General features: G+C 40.5%; 1 pseudogene; it reads right to left on the reverse strand.

Moving 5' to 3' along the window:
• Positions 1-11,482: 11,482 nt before the first annotated feature.
• Positions 11,483-12,216, reverse strand: LOC111097905 (annotated as a pseudogene).
• Between the last annotated feature and the right edge of the window lie 4,810 nt (positions 12,217-17,026).

Genomic DNA, 17,026 nt, shown 5'->3' on the forward strand with positions numbered 1-17,026 from the left:
CCTTATTTGCAGATTTCGCAGCTTGAATGAGATGAGGCTCCTGGCCCTTCCAGCTCCAGTCTTCTATGCCACTGTGACCCAAAGGGCAGGCAGGATCTGTGAACCCTGCTGCATTTTTCACGTGTCTCTGTGGGATCACTACGTTGGAGCATCTATAGATTTAGTTCTGGAAACTTGCTGACCTAGGGCTATTCATTCACCCACACTCAAGGTGAGAAATTAAAAAATGGTGATTTTATTTGGGACAGACCTTGTATCCTACAATGCATGCTCCCAAGGGTGCCCTCTCAATGCACCATTCAAAGCACTGCTTAGCACACACCCGAATCCCAGTGTGGCTTTTTGTAAAGCCAAATGCCACTGACAAAAAACCGAGAAAGCCTCTCTCATTTTTATTGTGTTCCTGGCCATTCCAAGAGTCATTTCCTTTCCTTTCAGGGAGATAAAGAGACATATATTATGTGGGCAGAAGATGCTGTGTTCTGGTCAATAACACAGGCCACAGAGGTCAATGGCTTTAAGCCAAGCCTGGCTGAAAGCTGCCATAAATTTTCAAAGGTGGGGGAGGAAGATTTAGAGAGTGATGTACACTGGCTGAGAAGAGGAAAGACACCGGGCATAAATGGCCCTCTAAAAAAGAAGAGTATCAGTCCCATAAAATCTACAGCAGTCTATACAGGGTCCCTGGAATGGGGAGAATTTTGCCCACCCAAGTTTTACTATGCAGCAGAGACAAATAAAAAAAGATCTGAGAATAAATCTCTGAGGCCAGCCTGTCCTGGGAGACTGAATCTTGAGGCCTTCTTCCCTGATTTTCTGATTCATCAGCATCTTTAGTGTTGATGAGCTGACTCCAGGCTCAATGGCCCAGCCCCATAAGCCTCCATTTTATCTGGTTTTAAGTTGTTTTGCTGTCTTTCTCAAGGTCTACTTTATGGACTGCTGTAGTATAGAAGGATCATATGTTTCAGGCTACCCAGACTCCTCTTGCCCCCCCACCCCCCAAAGAACCACAACACCTGCTTTAGAGCACCACCAGATTTATTTACCAGATTTCGTAGAGGTTTGGGAGTGTGTGTGTACGGGCACACGTGTGTTGGAGAAGGAGAGCTGTGTTGCAAAAGGGAAGGATGGCTTACCTATTCTAAACCCATCTGGGCTAAAATGCCCATCATATGGCATTTGTAATTCCATACTTACTATAAGCACATGATAAATACTTTTGTTTTAATAAAAATTAAGGATATTGCATATAACAAGATTTTGGATGAATATACCTTCCACGAATATACCTGTTTCTATTCCATAAAACATATGATAAACATGAGAAAGTACTAATGTGGAATCATTACTGGGATGTTTAATCCCACAAGGGATACTTTGAGGCCTTGTGTATGTGTATGCACACATATGCATATATATGTTTACAAGAAGGATTTCTCTCAAAAGATAAAATATGAAAATTTAGGGATTTAAAACAAAAAATAATTTAGTTTAAAAAAACTCCCCTTGTTTTATTTACTATAATTCTTTACCTTAGTTGGCATTTTTGCAAACCTTCATACAATCCTGATAGTTTTCCAAGCCTCACACATATTTTATCTCATTCTGTCAACCCTCTGAGAAACTACATTTCAGTAAGAGTTAAATGTCTTCTTAATTTTCAGCAGCTGAGCTAGGGAAAAAAAAAACAGTGAACACTGACCTTGCCTTTATATGTGGCCAACTTGATGCCGAGCACATTACAAATATCAGCTCCTACCCTCCCAGTGAATCTCAAAGATACAGTTGCTATTATCATTGCCATTTTACAGAGGAGGCCACTAAGGAGCAGAGAGGTTAAATAATTTGCCTAAGGTCACATGGAGAGGCAGAGGCTGATTCGGGCTTTGGAGCCAGGTGCTATCCAGGCCACATTTCTTCTAGGTTGAATTCAAAAGGAAACTGCATCTCTAGTCACAATCCAGGCTGTGGGCACATTTATATCAATTGTGAAAGAATATGAGAATTTCTTAGGGGAAAGAAAAGGACAGCTTAACATGGTTAAACAACATATTGTGTTTTTAATTTACCCTAGCTAACACAATCACCTTGTCAGCTGAGTATTTAGAAGTAAGAAGATATTTATAACCAGATTGCTTAAGTGTCCTGAGGCCACCATTTAGGTCCATATGGCACTGTGCCCAGGAAGATGTCATCTGTGTCACAAAATCCCCACTTAATCCTGAGAAGAATTTAGACCTATGAGAAGGTGAAGCTTATTGTGCTGCCATAACCGGGACAGTGTTGTCCTAGATGTTGACGGTGTAGCCTCTGGGCACTGATGAACCAACCAGAAATGTGAAGCTGGAAAGAAAATTCAGTCTCTTCTACCGGTTGGGTCTAAAGAAGGGCCCCAAATGAGCTTTCTAGAGAAATCTGGAAATCAACATGAGACATTGAGTTAGAACTAGAAATAGAGGGGCGCCTGGGTGGCTCGGTTAAGCATCTGCCTTTGGCTTAGGTCATGATCTTGGGGTCCTGGGATCAAGCAAGGAGCCCGTCTCTGCCTCTCCCCCTGCTTGTGTGCTTTTTTTTTTTTTTTCTCTCTCTCTCTCTCTCTCAAATAAATAAAATCTTAAAACAGAAGCAGGTTTTTTTTTCCCCCAGAAGCTTAAGAAATTATCAGTCATCTTCACGAGGGTCATGGAATATTAAAATATTTTTTAAAAGCTTAAATGGAATATCAACAATTGTGTATTTTAAATGATGACCTTAACCTGATTAATGCTTTTAGCACCTCCTCTAGCTGTAATGCACACCCAGTGTGCTACTCCCAAAATAATTATAGGATATATAAAAATATTAATTTATGGTGTTCTGTTGGAGGTGTACTCCATTAATGGGACACTCATTTAAAGTTGTATAATGAATATATTCTGTTACTATATTGAAAGGAACAATTAAACCTGGGCTTTCATGTGTTCACCCTAATTAATTTCTACCCTGGAAGAATTTTATTCCAGGGTCTACTATCCCAGCTATCTTTCATAACTTGTTCCCAGGAGGGAAGTTGGAAGAGGAAGAACTATTTATTTTCATTATATCTCTTATGTCCCTTTTCATTAATTCTTTTTTTAATACAACTCAAGCCATTTCTTTATTGTTTTAGAGTATCTACAGTGCTTTTGAGCTCAGCAACTGCCCCCAAACCACTATTAGTTGCTAGCAAGAATCTTTCTGAAAGAAACCTCCAGAGTGCATTTGTGCCTCTTCTCTGAAATCATTAAGTAGAATAATGATTTTGAAGATAATTTTGCAGATAATTCTCTGCTGAGATATCTACATATCCATATATAGATAAAAAATAGATCTGTATCTATATCTGTATTTTTTTTTGGCTGACCCGAGATACAACACTGCACAGTTTTGTCATTATCTCAAGTAAGAAAAGTACTGCTCCCTCTTATTTAAACTTTAAAAAGTTACTTAGCCTATTTTATTCACTGATATTTGAAAGCAACTACAACCTGATCCTTCATTCACTCATCAAAAAATATGTTGGGACACCTGGATGGCTCAGTGGCTGAGCGTCTGTCTTTGGCTCAGGTCATGGGGTCCTGGGATTGAGTCCCACACTGGGCTCCCTGCAGGGAGCCTGCTTCTCCCCCTGCCTATCTCTCTTCCTCTCTCTCTCTTTCATGAATAAATAAATAGAAGCTTAAAAAAATCGGTTGAGATTCTAATTGGTGTAAGACACTGAGCTAAAAATTGAGAATACAAAAATGATGTTAAAAAAACAACACTGCTCTAGAGGAGCTTAATTCTCACACCACATTTTCCTATGCATTTAAACAGATGAATCAAAGGAATGATGAAAAAAATGAGAAGGAATGAATGTGAACTATCAGAAAAGGTACTACTTAGAAATAGTGCTTAGTACCCAACAGAAAGAACATTTAGCCAGTAATCCGATCCTCTCCTCATTAACAGGAATGTATTTCAGGATAGAAATGCAGTTTTCCACCAGCCTTAGGCCTTTGCAACATGCTGTGTGAGACAGTGACTTTCTGAAGTTTCAGTGTCCCTTTGTTTCTCTGGGATCATGAGGCCTGATGTTCACTCCAGTAGAGTGCACAGATACCTAGGTGGCAAGAGGCTGGAGGTGAGTGGAAGTTAGCTAATATATATGTACGTGTGTGTGTGTATGTGTGTGTGTGTATCATAGTTACAAGGGGAAAGTGACCATTCTGAGCATTCCGAGTTGCTGGACTTATGTTGTCAGATTTCCATCTTGAGAAAAAGATTGTCCAGTTTGTTTGATCTGCCCCAGCCTGTCCCCGCGGTGTTCTCTCTGTGGATGGGTCTTTCCTCCACACATCCCTTTTGTACATACAGAGCGGTCCTGATAAGTCAAATCGTATACATCTAACTCAGCTGTTTCTCTTTGAATTAAAGAATAAAGACACCAAATCGGAAGATTAGCATGTTCAACACAGCATTGAGTTGTCACGGACAAGCATAAAAGACATTAAATTGCAGACTCGGCTGTGGCAATTTTATTTGCAATTTCTCTGAATTGGGAACGAGATGCCTTTGCTTTATAAGAAACTGCTAGCAGCACCAGGCTCTTCCAGCACAAAAACAGGTGGAGAGATGGGGGTGGGGGGGAGGTAAAAGAAAGTGGGGAGATAGGGAGAAAGGCAGAACACTGGAGGGAAAGCGGGAGAAAGCAAAGCAGGTCTGTGGAAATGGACCCCCTTCACGTGAGAACAGTTACTCAGTCCTGATAGCGGTTCACCAGACTCCACTCCCTAAACATTTCAGGTCTAGGTTTCCTTTCCACCCCCCCACCCCCCCAACGTTCATTGCTTTATATGGTTAAAACTAGAAGTGAAGGGACGCCTGGCTGGCTCAATGGTTGGGCATCTACCTTCAGCTTAAGTCATGATCTCAGGTCCAAGAATCGAGTCCAGCATCGGGCTCCCCATAAGGGGCCTGCTTCTCCCTCTGTCTATGTCTCTGCCTCTCTCTGTGTGTCCCTCACAAATAAAATAAAATCTTAAAAAAAAGAAAAACTAGAAGTGAAAAGGAGTAACTTTCTCCTTGTAGAGAGTAGACGGCAGCAAACACCTTCTTTGGCGGAACGCTTAGAAAATGCAAGGCACTACCTAAGCACCTTGACCCTCATCATTACTTGGAATCCCCACAACACCTCTTTGTGTTAGGTGTTATCATTATCCTTATTTTGAGCAGGAAGAAATGAAGCTCCAAAAGACCTCATGGTATGAGGCAGCCAATGTTTTCCCAAAGCCCACAGCCCAAGTTCCTAATGCTCAACTAATTGCTGATAAGCAAAATGGAGGTATCTTCCCATTTCTGAACAGACTGATTTGGTCCATACATCCCTCAGGGGTTTGGACACTCAGGGACGTCAGTCTCTTCCTACTCCATACCAGCTGCAGCTTTGAAAGTAGCCAGGCATTTTAGGCATTGTCCATGGTCTGGGCACCCTCCCTGGATGGAGAAGATTGCCATTCTGGGGTCTCAAGCAGGTTCAACGGTGAGATGTAAGGACTTGGGATTTTCATGTTTATTGTGGTCAGTGGTGGAAGTTGGTTAAAATGATCTTCTCAATACCCTCAGCCCCCTCTTAACCTTTACTTCATAGTGCGTAATTGACCCCAAGCAAACCGTCCCCAAGTCTCTGCTGCCTCCTCCAAACCTGAGTACTGCTAGTAAGTAAAACTACTCGATAGTTAAGTGGGGTCCTAATTAATGAGTCTGATTCCTGCCTGACACAGGCTCATTTTGAACCTGGTAAACTCATTAAACCTCTGCTCTTCATTTAGCCACGGGTGACTAGAGTATCATAATTTCAACAAAGTGTGCTTGGTGATTTAATGGCCCTTGAATTTCCTGCATTCCCATAGTGTCCCATCTGAGGAGCTCAATCAGTATCGTTAGAAGTTTATTTAGTGCAATGAGAAATCTCTCTGATCTATCCTGAATTCAACTGAAGGCTTTAAAGACAAATGAAAGCAAACCGCTGGATCCCCGATTTCAAACAACCCGTTTTGCTCTAACCATAAATCAGCCAAGGGTTCTGAAACACAGACAGTTTCCAGACAGACCAGGTCATCCCCTGAGTTAATGAGACAACTTGTGCTAAGGAACAGTCCCCACCTCAACCAGCAGATGCCAGCACTTCCTCTTCTTGGATAAGAAAGGGCCCAGGGGTTTGGTCTCCACACCCGCACATCCTGCGATTTTAAAAATTAAGGCAGATCAAAATCCACAAAGTCAAACAACACACACACACTCACACATAAAATCTAAGGTTGTTCTCTATCCACTTTCATTCGCCCAGTCACTGCCTGGTGAATCACATCAAAGAGAATTCTCAGAAAGAGCTATCTGTTTTGTCATTGTTGTTACTGCTGTGTTTGCGAGAATGTGGCAATAGCTGCGAAACTGCTTCCCTCTCCCCACGTGAGAGAATTTGCAAAGCTCAAACAGGCCAAGGTGAGTTGGTTTCTAATTTTAACGAATTCTCATAGAGCTCATAGAGTCCCTGTCGGGAGCAAGTGCCCAGGAACTGTTTTATAACAGTGACAGCTTTGCAAATACTGTAACATATGTAACTTGGACTGAGTCAATACATGGTGGGGAAATCAGATTGTGAGATGGCCGAGCTGTTCATTTTGGCTGTCTTTACAATCAATCAGCCAGACCAACTGAGCCTGCAGTGATACTTGCTGATTATTGAGAAAGCTAAAACAAATGGATAGGCCATGCTGTCCGCCAGGCCCCATTCAAAAGCTACAACCTCCGTCAATAAACAGCCAGGTGCCATCTTTTGAAAATCAGTTATCAGAAATGACTCGTAGGTCTGTCTAAAAGTGAGACTGCATTTCGACTGGCCCAAAAAAGTGGATTTATTCAATTGATTTCAATAAATTGTGTTCAGTAGATTTTGTAGACCTATTTCAGAAGCCCGAAGTTGATAGATTTTGACGCTGGAACAATGATTCCTACTGAACCCCAGCTTGCTTTTTCTTCTTGGGGTATCTCTTGCTTTTGTGCTTAATTCAAAAGCTTGTAAACAAAGCAGTGGTCTCAAATATATTTCCCAACTGTGAAGATAAAGTCCTTTAAAGAAGATCCAGATTCCAGAGTGATATGCAGGACTCCTAAGCCCTTACAACCTGCACAAGTGACTGGATGTAGTAAAGCTACCATGGTTCCTCACTGCCTTCTCTACTTCCAGCCAATTCATCCATGTCTGCTGACAGGATAAGTGCATTGTGTGAGTTGCCTAATCCAAATGTCTCTAAGTTGCCGGGTTTAGGCTAAGATAGTCTAATAAAAGTGAAGGCAGCCTCCCAGTCTTCGCCTAAACTTGATTCAAATCACACCTACTTAGAATACATTACCTTCACAATATTTTCCTCATGACTTCTCCACCTATGAGATAAGAAACCAAGAAGCTGCTTAACACTTCGTTAGAGAAAAAGGAAAAATTCATCAAAATAATTCAACCCAAAGAGAGTATTTTCTACTTTATTGTGTTTCCTTCAGGTTCAGGTAAAGACCAAGAGTAGATGGGCCTCTAAAGAAATAGGGCGAAAGAAAGAAAGGGGGAATGTGTATGTTTAAGACACTTATGTATTCATCCTAAACTACTCCCTTTAGGGTGTGAAGCATTATGGATTCTCCCTTTACACTTAAGCAGAGCTTTGGAGGAATCAAATTAAGGGAGGTGACCTAGTGGTGAAATGGGTTTTTCTGGACACAAAGGAACTTGTGTGCCGGTCAGCAGACGGTGGAGGGGAATGGAAGAGGATGAATTAGATCAGTCTCAGAAGAGAGAGATAACAGGATGTGATGAAACATTTGAAGGCTTTTGAGTACACTGTAGCAGAGACTGTGAGTTGTCTCAATAATCTACATTCATCCATGTTAAAAGTTTTATTTTAGTAGTAGAACCTCCTGAGTTTTAGCCAAGTGGCTGTCTAGCTGGAGACAACATTTACCCCGCCTGCCATGCAGCTTTGGTGTTGACGCCATGACTAAATCTGGAGGACAAGCACTGCCTGAGTGACATGTAACTTCTGGTCATGCCTTTAAGGAATATAATTGCTCTCCACTTTCTCTTTCTTCCCAGAGATTGCAATGTGGATGTGGTGGTTCATTTTTGACCATGTAGCTGAGGGCAGTCCCTAGTGGGTGCTGTCAAGAAAGAAGAAGATCCTTAGACCATCTTGTGGAATAGAACCACCCCACACCCTCTGGACTGCCTACTAGTGTAAACTAGCTGATTATAAGAGTGGTGGTTTAGCATAGTGCCTTGTGAATCAAAGTGTGGTCAGATCAGCAGCAGCACCTGAGAGCTTATTAAAAGTACAAAATCTCTGGCTCTACCTCAGGCCTGCTGAATTATAATCTGCATTAAGAAAAAAAAAAAAAAAGACAACCCTCCCAATAATTTGTATACACATTAGAAGTTGAGAAGCATGGGTATAGTGGTTAAAAGCTTAAATTTTGGAGCTAGATCCTGAGTTCAAATCCAAATCTGTGATTTAATTAAATTAGCTGTGTCACTTTGGGCAAATCATTAAAACTCTCTGCGACTTAGGTTTTTCATCTGTACGTGGGGGATATTATTAATACCTCCCTGATAGGGTTGTTGTAAGGATTATATCAGTTAAATTATGTGAACAGGCTGCTGTAGTGCTACATAAGGCTTGCTATTGTTATTATCACTATTACAAAAAACTTATATTTGGGATGCCTGGGTGGTTCAGTGGTTAAGCATCTGCCTTTGGCTCAGGGCGTGATCCTGGAGTCCCTGGATAGAGTCCCGCATCCATCCAGCTCCCTGCATGAAGCCTGCTTCTCCCTCTGCCCATGTCTCTGCCTCTCTCTCTCTCTCTCTCTCTCTCTCTGTGTCTCTCATGAATAAATAAAATCTTAAAAAAAAAAACTTCTATTTTGTTTAAGCCATTTGATCTTTGATAATATTCAGCTCTCATTAAACTCATATTGTAGTGGAAGAGAGGGGAATGGCATGGAGATGGGGATCATCTATCAAGTTTGGGTCTCATTATCAGGTTGCGGTTCAGACTGTTTCTTGATTACTAGTTTGGAAAATTTAAACCAAAAAGAGGAAGTGAAAAATAGCTCAAAACCTTCTGGGGCCTGTGAGGTTGTGGTTATTACAAAATCTGTCTAGGGCCAATGAAGTCTTTGCATAAGAGATTTTGTGACCACAGGAAACCTCCATTCCAAAGCAAAGTCAGAAGACTACTGAGTGAGGAACGGAGATGGTTGGCCCCCTGTGAAGTTCCCTGATGAGGCTCACTTATTGCTGAAGAGCAGGCGAAGGGCTCCTCCCTGAGGCCTTTGATGGGTATCACCAGAAGTATCGCTTCCTCATGAAGAGTCTTGACCTTAAGGGGAACTTATTCATATAACTTTTTGGAAAGTGTCCAAATCTTCCCCTCACTTCTTTAAAATTGTGTTGTTTTTCTTATTAAGTTGTCACTGTTACTTATATATTTCGTTTTTTTTTCTTTTTAAATCTGTGACTTATCTTTTCATATTTTTAAGTGTCTTTTGACAGGGAAGCATTTCTAATTTTTTGTCAAATCCAACTTACAAACTTTTTTTCTCTTATGGTTTGAGTTTTTTGTGTCCTATTTAAGAATCTCAATGTTACAGAGATTTTCTTCTCAATTTTTTCTCTAGAATTTTAATAGCTTTAGTTCTTATATTTAGGTCGATGACACAATTTGAGTTAATTTTTGTGTAGACAGTTTTCGTTTATGTAGGGTGTAAGGGTCAAGGTTTAGTTTTTTTCATGCAGATATTTAGTGTGTGAGGTATAAGGGTTCACTTTATTTTTCATGCAGATATTTAGTACCCAGCATAATTTATAAGTAAAAAAGGGGTGCCTAGGGGACAGAGTTGGTTAAGTATTGGACTTGATTTTAGCTCAGGTCATGATCTTGGGGTCATGAGATTGAGCCCCGAGTTGGGCTCCATGCTGGGTGTGGAGCCTGCTTGAGATTCTCTTTCTCCCTCTTCCTCACCCTCTCCCTCCACTTAGGTACCCACCCTCTTTCTCCCTCTCTCTTAAATAAATAAATCTTAAAAAAAAAAAGAAAGACTATCTTTTTTCCATTGAATTGCCTTGACTCATTTGTCAACAATTGATTCTAAATGAAGGGTTTATTTCCAGATTATTGATTTATATGTTTTTTCCTTACACCAATATCACAGTATCTTGATTACTGTAGCTTTGTGATAAATCTGGAAATTAGGTGGTGTAACTCCTTCTTTAACAAAATTGTCTTAGCTTATCTAAGTCCTTTCTATTTGACATAAATTTTAGTAATGTTGGGAAAATAGACTTAAACATGGGCAGTCCTGGGAAAATTGGCATCTTTTCCCTCAAGAAAGATTAGAAATCATTGATTTTGCAACTTCAATAGGACTGGACATGTATTAGGCAATAAACCAGCATTTTCTACCAGACTTCTTCACTCTCTTATTTTGGGATTCTAGGGAGTCCATACTTTTTTAAAAGATTGGTTGATTGATTGATTGATTGATTTTAGAGAGGTGGGGAATGAGGGGAGGAGATGCAGGGGGAGAGGGAGAGAGAAAATCTCAAGCTGATTCTACAGTGAGTACAGAGCCTGATGCAGGGCTCGATTTCACAACCCTGAGATCATGACCTGAGCCAAAATCAAGTCAGATGCTTAACCAACTGAGCCACCTATGTGACCCTAGAGAGTCCGTATTATATTATCCTCTGGTTGTAAGAATATTGAAATGAATTCTTAGGCTTTCCAACCCCTTCTTTGGAGGAAGCAATGCAACCAAATCTTATTTTATACAGAATCAAGAAAGCCAAAATTGTCTAAACTAGTCAGTGAACATCTCTATGACTTGCCATTGCTTTATAGCAGCACTGGCAGCAATAAGGGAATCAAAAGCCTAGGTTTTAGAATGACACAAATATTATTTACCTAATAAGCAATGATTGAAGCTCTTGTTTAGGTTAAAAGATATGAAAGTAGGTAATGAAGTTCTCCCCACATCACTGATAAGATTATTTAGTCTGACTTTAAATTAAAGCAGTACAGGGGTGCCTGGCTGGCTCAGTTGGAAGAGCATGTGACTCTTGATCTTGGGGTCATAAGTTCAAGTCCCATGTTGGGTTATAGAGATTACTTAAAAAAAAAAAAAAACTTAAAAAAGTATAAATTAAAGCAGTACAAAATTACTTCTTCCATACATTGTACTGTTTCTCAAAGTCAGCTATGTCTCTTGTTCTAGCTTCAGTTTAACAAGTTTTTAAAAGTATACCTTTCCTATGTCAGAGCCAAGAAAAAAGTGAAGGAGACCCTCTCTATCCAAAGTCCCTGGAGGAAAAAGAGCTCTAGAACCCAGTAGGCATAAGCACATTCAAGTTTGAGATATGGGTCTGTGACAATTATTTCTTCCCTTTTATCACTGGAATGTCCATCTTGGTTGGCTTGAATGTTGCTGGATCCTCAGCCATGCAAGTGGCCTGGGTCTGAGCCAGTCCATAGGAAAGGGCTTCTGGGCCCCTTTGTAGACCTGAGTGGCAAAATCCCAATCAAACTTTTGGAGGGGTCATAGTTCAAAGAAACTCCATGTTTCTGATGAATTTCTGTCTATATCTCCATTTCCAAAATCCATGGTGCTAGGACTGTGACAGAACCAGAAGTATCCCAGTCTCTGTTTCTGCTTAGAGGAAGGGGAGGGGTGCTACTTGGGGTAGAATGGGCTACCCATTCTACCTTCTTTTATCAGATAGACTTCCTTCTTTTATCTCTTTGCTGTGTAGCTTTAGTGTGCAGTGAGCTTCTGCCACTTGAAAGTACTTGATCTCCTTGGTTGGAAGGCCTTTTTGGAGTATGAATCCAGCATCTCTCAGCCCTGCTTTTTTGCTCAGAGCATTGAGTGCTCCTCTGGGTCTGCTCTGTGATTAGAAAATTCATGATGACATGGGTAGCTCTAGCTTTCATCACTGGGACCTTGTTCATACTGCCAGTGCCATAGGGTCATGGCAGGGAAGGGCATACTGGCCTTGTCAAGGTCCTGATATTTGAGCTCTGGAACTACTGTCTTTCCAAGGTTGCCAGTCATGAGTACATGACTGATGGAAGAAGAGTCATGGTGTAGGGTTCTTGAGGACATCATCATGCCTGACTGTCTAGCAGTACATCCTGATGGAGGCAAAACATCTTGTCTAGAAGCCCACTAGGCTCAGAGCAGGTCCTTTGGGTTTTCTCAAAGCCATTGAAAGACTAGAATCCAGGTGCTTTAACTAGATAGGCTTCTGGAGCTGAGTCCCTGTCACCACGGTGAAATGATGTGGCCACCACACTGACAAATATTGATGAGGAACATTGTCCAGCTGCTGCAAATTAGCAAAGCTTCACTGAAAAGTCTGCCCAGAGGTACTGTTTCTCCGCATTCTGGAGCTGCCTGAGTGAGGCCTGAGCTCTACCACTAAGGACTTCTGAGACCCAAACTTGTTTGAAGGGGCACAGTTGCACCCAAGTGTTGGTATGCTGGGCGCTAAACGTGTCTAAGTCTCAGGTACTAATCAATGAGGGTTGGCTGCCAGGTCTCAGACTCCAGTACTAACCCTGCCCTTTGGAGCTAAGTGACATTGGGCAAGACACAATCTCTCTAAGCTTCAATTTCCTCGTCTGAAAAATGAGGATAAAATACTCGTTTTGTCTACTTCACAGAGAGGTTTCTTATAATATCAACTAATCCTTTTTCTCACTGGCTTTATGAGGCACTGGTGGCATAAGATAAGTGTGTGAAATAAAAGAATGCGAGTGAAAATATTTTGTAAAGGCTAAAGGGGCACACACATGTAAACATTACTGCTTGTGACTTTTAATAGTGAATACAGCTAAAATGTCATCATTTTTATGTTCAATGAAAGTCAGCCAACAGTTTTGAGGCCCTGTTTTTGTATGTGACCCTTTAAAAAGGAGTGGTAAGTCATACACGTATACTTTAAGCATGGAAAGGTGATTTTTGTGTGGTAGGTTCCCTGCCCCCAAAAGCAAAGATGTGTGGCAAAGAATTAGAAGCCAGTGTCCTTTCACTGTGGCTCTTTTCCCCTAAGACCCACACTTCGATTCTTGCTAATCTACCTCTCATTGGAAATGTGTATGGGGAAAAAATGTGAGTCCCACAGCTCAGGGCTGAAGATAATTGGCAGAACATAGGAGAAGAATCAGTGATCACGGGAGGGTATGGAAGAGAAAAAGAGGGACCTGGGAATTGGAGAGAAGAAAAGACAATGTACAAGGAAAATCAATCCTCTTGATTGTGGCATGTAGAGAGAAGGGACTAAGCTATAAAAATGGAAAGTGGGGACCTCAGATTCAATCAATCAGATGCCATGTGGACATAGCTTTAAAAAATGAGGCTATTATCGCTCAAGTTCATTTGACAGAGCTTACATGTAAGAGTTAAGTGATGATCGCTCTTGTCCACAATCATAAGGTGCCAAAGTGATTTATCACCATGCTCTTCTAATATATCCCAACTTTAAGAAGCATCTATAAATTTGGGTTTCAGCGGTATAAACTCTTATATTTTTGTAAATGAGCCTAGTCTCTGGCACATAGTAGGCATTGAATAAGTATTTGATAAATAAATTAACGTAAGTAGGCCTGCATTCTTTCAGTTCATTTGTTGTCATGGGGTTGGAGGGTTCAAGGTCAGAAAAAAAATACATTTCCCTCCTTACCCTTTTATTTCCTTGAATGTGAGTCTCTCAATTAAGACTCCTCCAGTCTATGCAGATAACTTAAAAGCTGGTGCTCATTTAATGATTGTTGTGTCAGGTATTATGCTAAGAAGTTCACATGATCTCACTCAATCAGCATAAGTGAGCATATAATTACCCAACTTGAAGTGTGGGAAAAGTAAAATTCAGGGAGGCTACCTCTAGAAGGGTCAAGTAACTCAGCAAAGGTCAGACACCTAGTAAGTTGAGATCAGGTTAACTGATTGCCTATGGTTGTCCTTAATTTTATTTTAGTAGAAAGGGCACTAGGAAGTGGATCAAAAATTGTAACTACCCTTTTCTAATTGCTTAGGGCCAGAGGAAAGTATGTATGGTGAGAGCAAACTATCATTAAAACCTGAACATTTACCTGTTGGCAGTGGCCTTAGGAATAGATGGAGGAGGGTGCCTGGGTGGCTCAGTCAGTTAAGCATTTGCCTTCAGCTCAGGTCTTGATCCTCGGATCCTGGGATCGAGTCCCACATGGGACTCCCTGCTCAGTAGGGAGTCTGCTTCTCCATCTCCTGCTGCCCCTCCCTCTTCTCTCAATCTCTCTCTCTCTGTCTCTCTCTCTCAAATAAATAAAATCTTTAAAAAAAAAATAGACGGAGTGACTAGGACAGAGGCTTTCCAATGCTTTTGATACAACCAAAGAAGAAATGCATTTCACATCCTAACACATACACATACAATCTCACATATGCACAATCACATACATAATTACCCATACATGTGTACATAACTAAAATAAAACTTTCATTAAGCAATGACTACTGTTACTATGTGTGATGCATACTAATATTTTTTATTCCTTTTTCTTCTTGCTTCTCCTTCCCTACCATTCGATTCTACTCCAGTATTTTTTTTTTTTTTGGGTATAGTTGGCACAACATGTTGCATTAGTTTCAAGTGGACCACAGTGATTCAACAACTCTGTACATAACACTGTGCTCACCATATGTGTAGCTCCCATCTGTCACCATGCATCACCATCACAGTACCATTGACTCTATTCCTTGTGCTGCACCTTTTATCCCTGGGACTTAGTCATTCCATAACTGGAAGGCTGTGTTTCCCACTCCCATCCACCTATTTTTCCCTATCCCCTCAATTCCTTCCTCTCTCGTAGCCATCAGTTTGTTCTCTGTATCTATAAGTCTGATTCTGCCTTTTGCTTATTTATTCATTTATATTTTTTTAGATTCCACATAATGAGCAAAATCATATGGTATTGTCTCTGTCTGACTTATTTCATTTAGCATTATACCCTCTAGGACTATCTTTGTTGTTGTAAATGACAGGATTTCATTCATTTTATGGCTGCATAATATTCCTGTGTGTCTGTGTGTGTGTGTGTGTGTCCGTGTCCCACATCTTCTTTATCTATTCATCTATCAGTGGACACTTGGGTTGCTTCCATATCTTGGCTGTTGTAGATAATGCTGCAGTAAACATAGAGGTGCATTATCTTTTCAAATTAGTGTTTTTCTTTTCTTTGGGTAAATACCCAGTAGTGGAATTACTAGATCATATGGTATTTCCATTTTTAATTTTTTGAAGAATCTCCATTCTGTTTTACTTTCTTACACTACATTATAAAAATAAACTCAAAATGGTTTAAAGACCTAAATGTGAGACCTAAACCAGAAAACTCCTAGAAAAGAACATAGGTAGTAATTTCTTTGCCATCATCCATATAGCAACATTTTTCTAGTCATGTCTCCTAAGGTAAGGGAAACAAAAGCAAGAACAAACTATTGGGACTACATCACAATAAAAAATTTCTGTACAGCAAAGGAAACTATCAATAAAACAAAAAAGGCATCCTACTGAATGGGAGAAGATTTTGGCAAAGATATATTCAATAAGGGGTTAATATCCAAAATACATAGCTTATACAACTCAATATCAAAAAAAAAAAAAAAAAACACAAGTAATCTGAAATGGTCAGAGGACCTGACTAGACATTTTTCTAAAGAAGACATATAGGGGATCCCTAGGTGGCTCAGTGGTTTAGCGCCTGCCTTTGGCCCAGGGTGCAATCCTCGAATCCCGGGATCGAGTCCCATGTTGGGCTCCCGGCATGGAGCCTGCTTCTCCCTCTGCCTCTGTCTCTACCTCTCTCTCTCTCTCTCTCTCTCTATGTCTATCATAAATAAATAAATAAATAAATAAATAAATAAATAAATAAATATTTAAAAAATAAATAAATAAAGAAGACATATAGGTGGCCAATAGACATATGAAGATATTCAGCATCACGAATTATCAGAGAAAAATCAAATCTAACCCACAATGAGGTATCACCCTACACAGGTCAGAATGGCTAGAATCAAAGACAAGAAATAACAAGTATTGGTGAGGATATGGAGAAAAAGGAGCCCTCCTGCACTGTGGGTGGGAATATAAATTAGTGCCACCACTGGAAAACAGTAGGGAGGTTTCTTAAAACATTAAAAATAGAAATATCTACTTCAGTATTTTAAATACTGACTGAGACACACTTCATTGACTTCACTATGCATTAATAAGTTCTGCAGTTTGAAAACCACTAAGCTAGAAGGCAATAAAGGTGGTAGAAAGAGCACAGACTTTTGATTCACACAGTGGTGGGGTTTAAATCCCAGGCTGTTATTAACTGTGTGGGCTAAAGCAAGTAACCTCTTCTTTGAACTTTAGTTTCTCATCCACAAAATGGGGATAATACCTACCTCAAAGGGTTATTGAGAATAGCAAGCAATGAACATAGGCACCTACCCCAGCACCTAGTGTCTCACAGAAGTATGATGATAGCAGTGTAATGAGGCATTCAAGAATGATGAATGCCAGGGTGCCTGGGTGGCTCAGTCAGTTAAGCGTCTGACTCTTGATCTCAGCTCAGGTCTTGACCTCAGCGTCATGAGTTCAAGCCCTGCTTTGGGCTCCATGCTGGGCATAGAGCCTGCTCTAAAAAAAAGGGGTGGGGGGAGTGCTGACCCTGACACTAGCCAGCTATGTGAGCTTAGGTAGGTAACATCTCTAAACTTCTAAATTATATAAATCTCTCTAAGCTTTAGTTTACTCACCTGTAAAAAATTGGAATAGTAATACCTGCCTCATATGATTGAGAATTAAGTATGATAATACATGTTAAGCCCTTAGCACAATATCTGATGCTTAGTAAGTGCTCAGTAAATTATTGCCTATGTTAGCTGT

Source organism: Canis lupus, chromosome 11 (assembly GCF_011100685.1).
Source record: "Canis lupus familiaris isolate Mischka breed German Shepherd chromosome 11, alternate assembly UU_Cfam_GSD_1.0, whole genome shotgun sequence".
Lineage (NCBI taxonomy): Eukaryota > Metazoa > Chordata > Mammalia > Carnivora > Canidae > Canis > Canis lupus.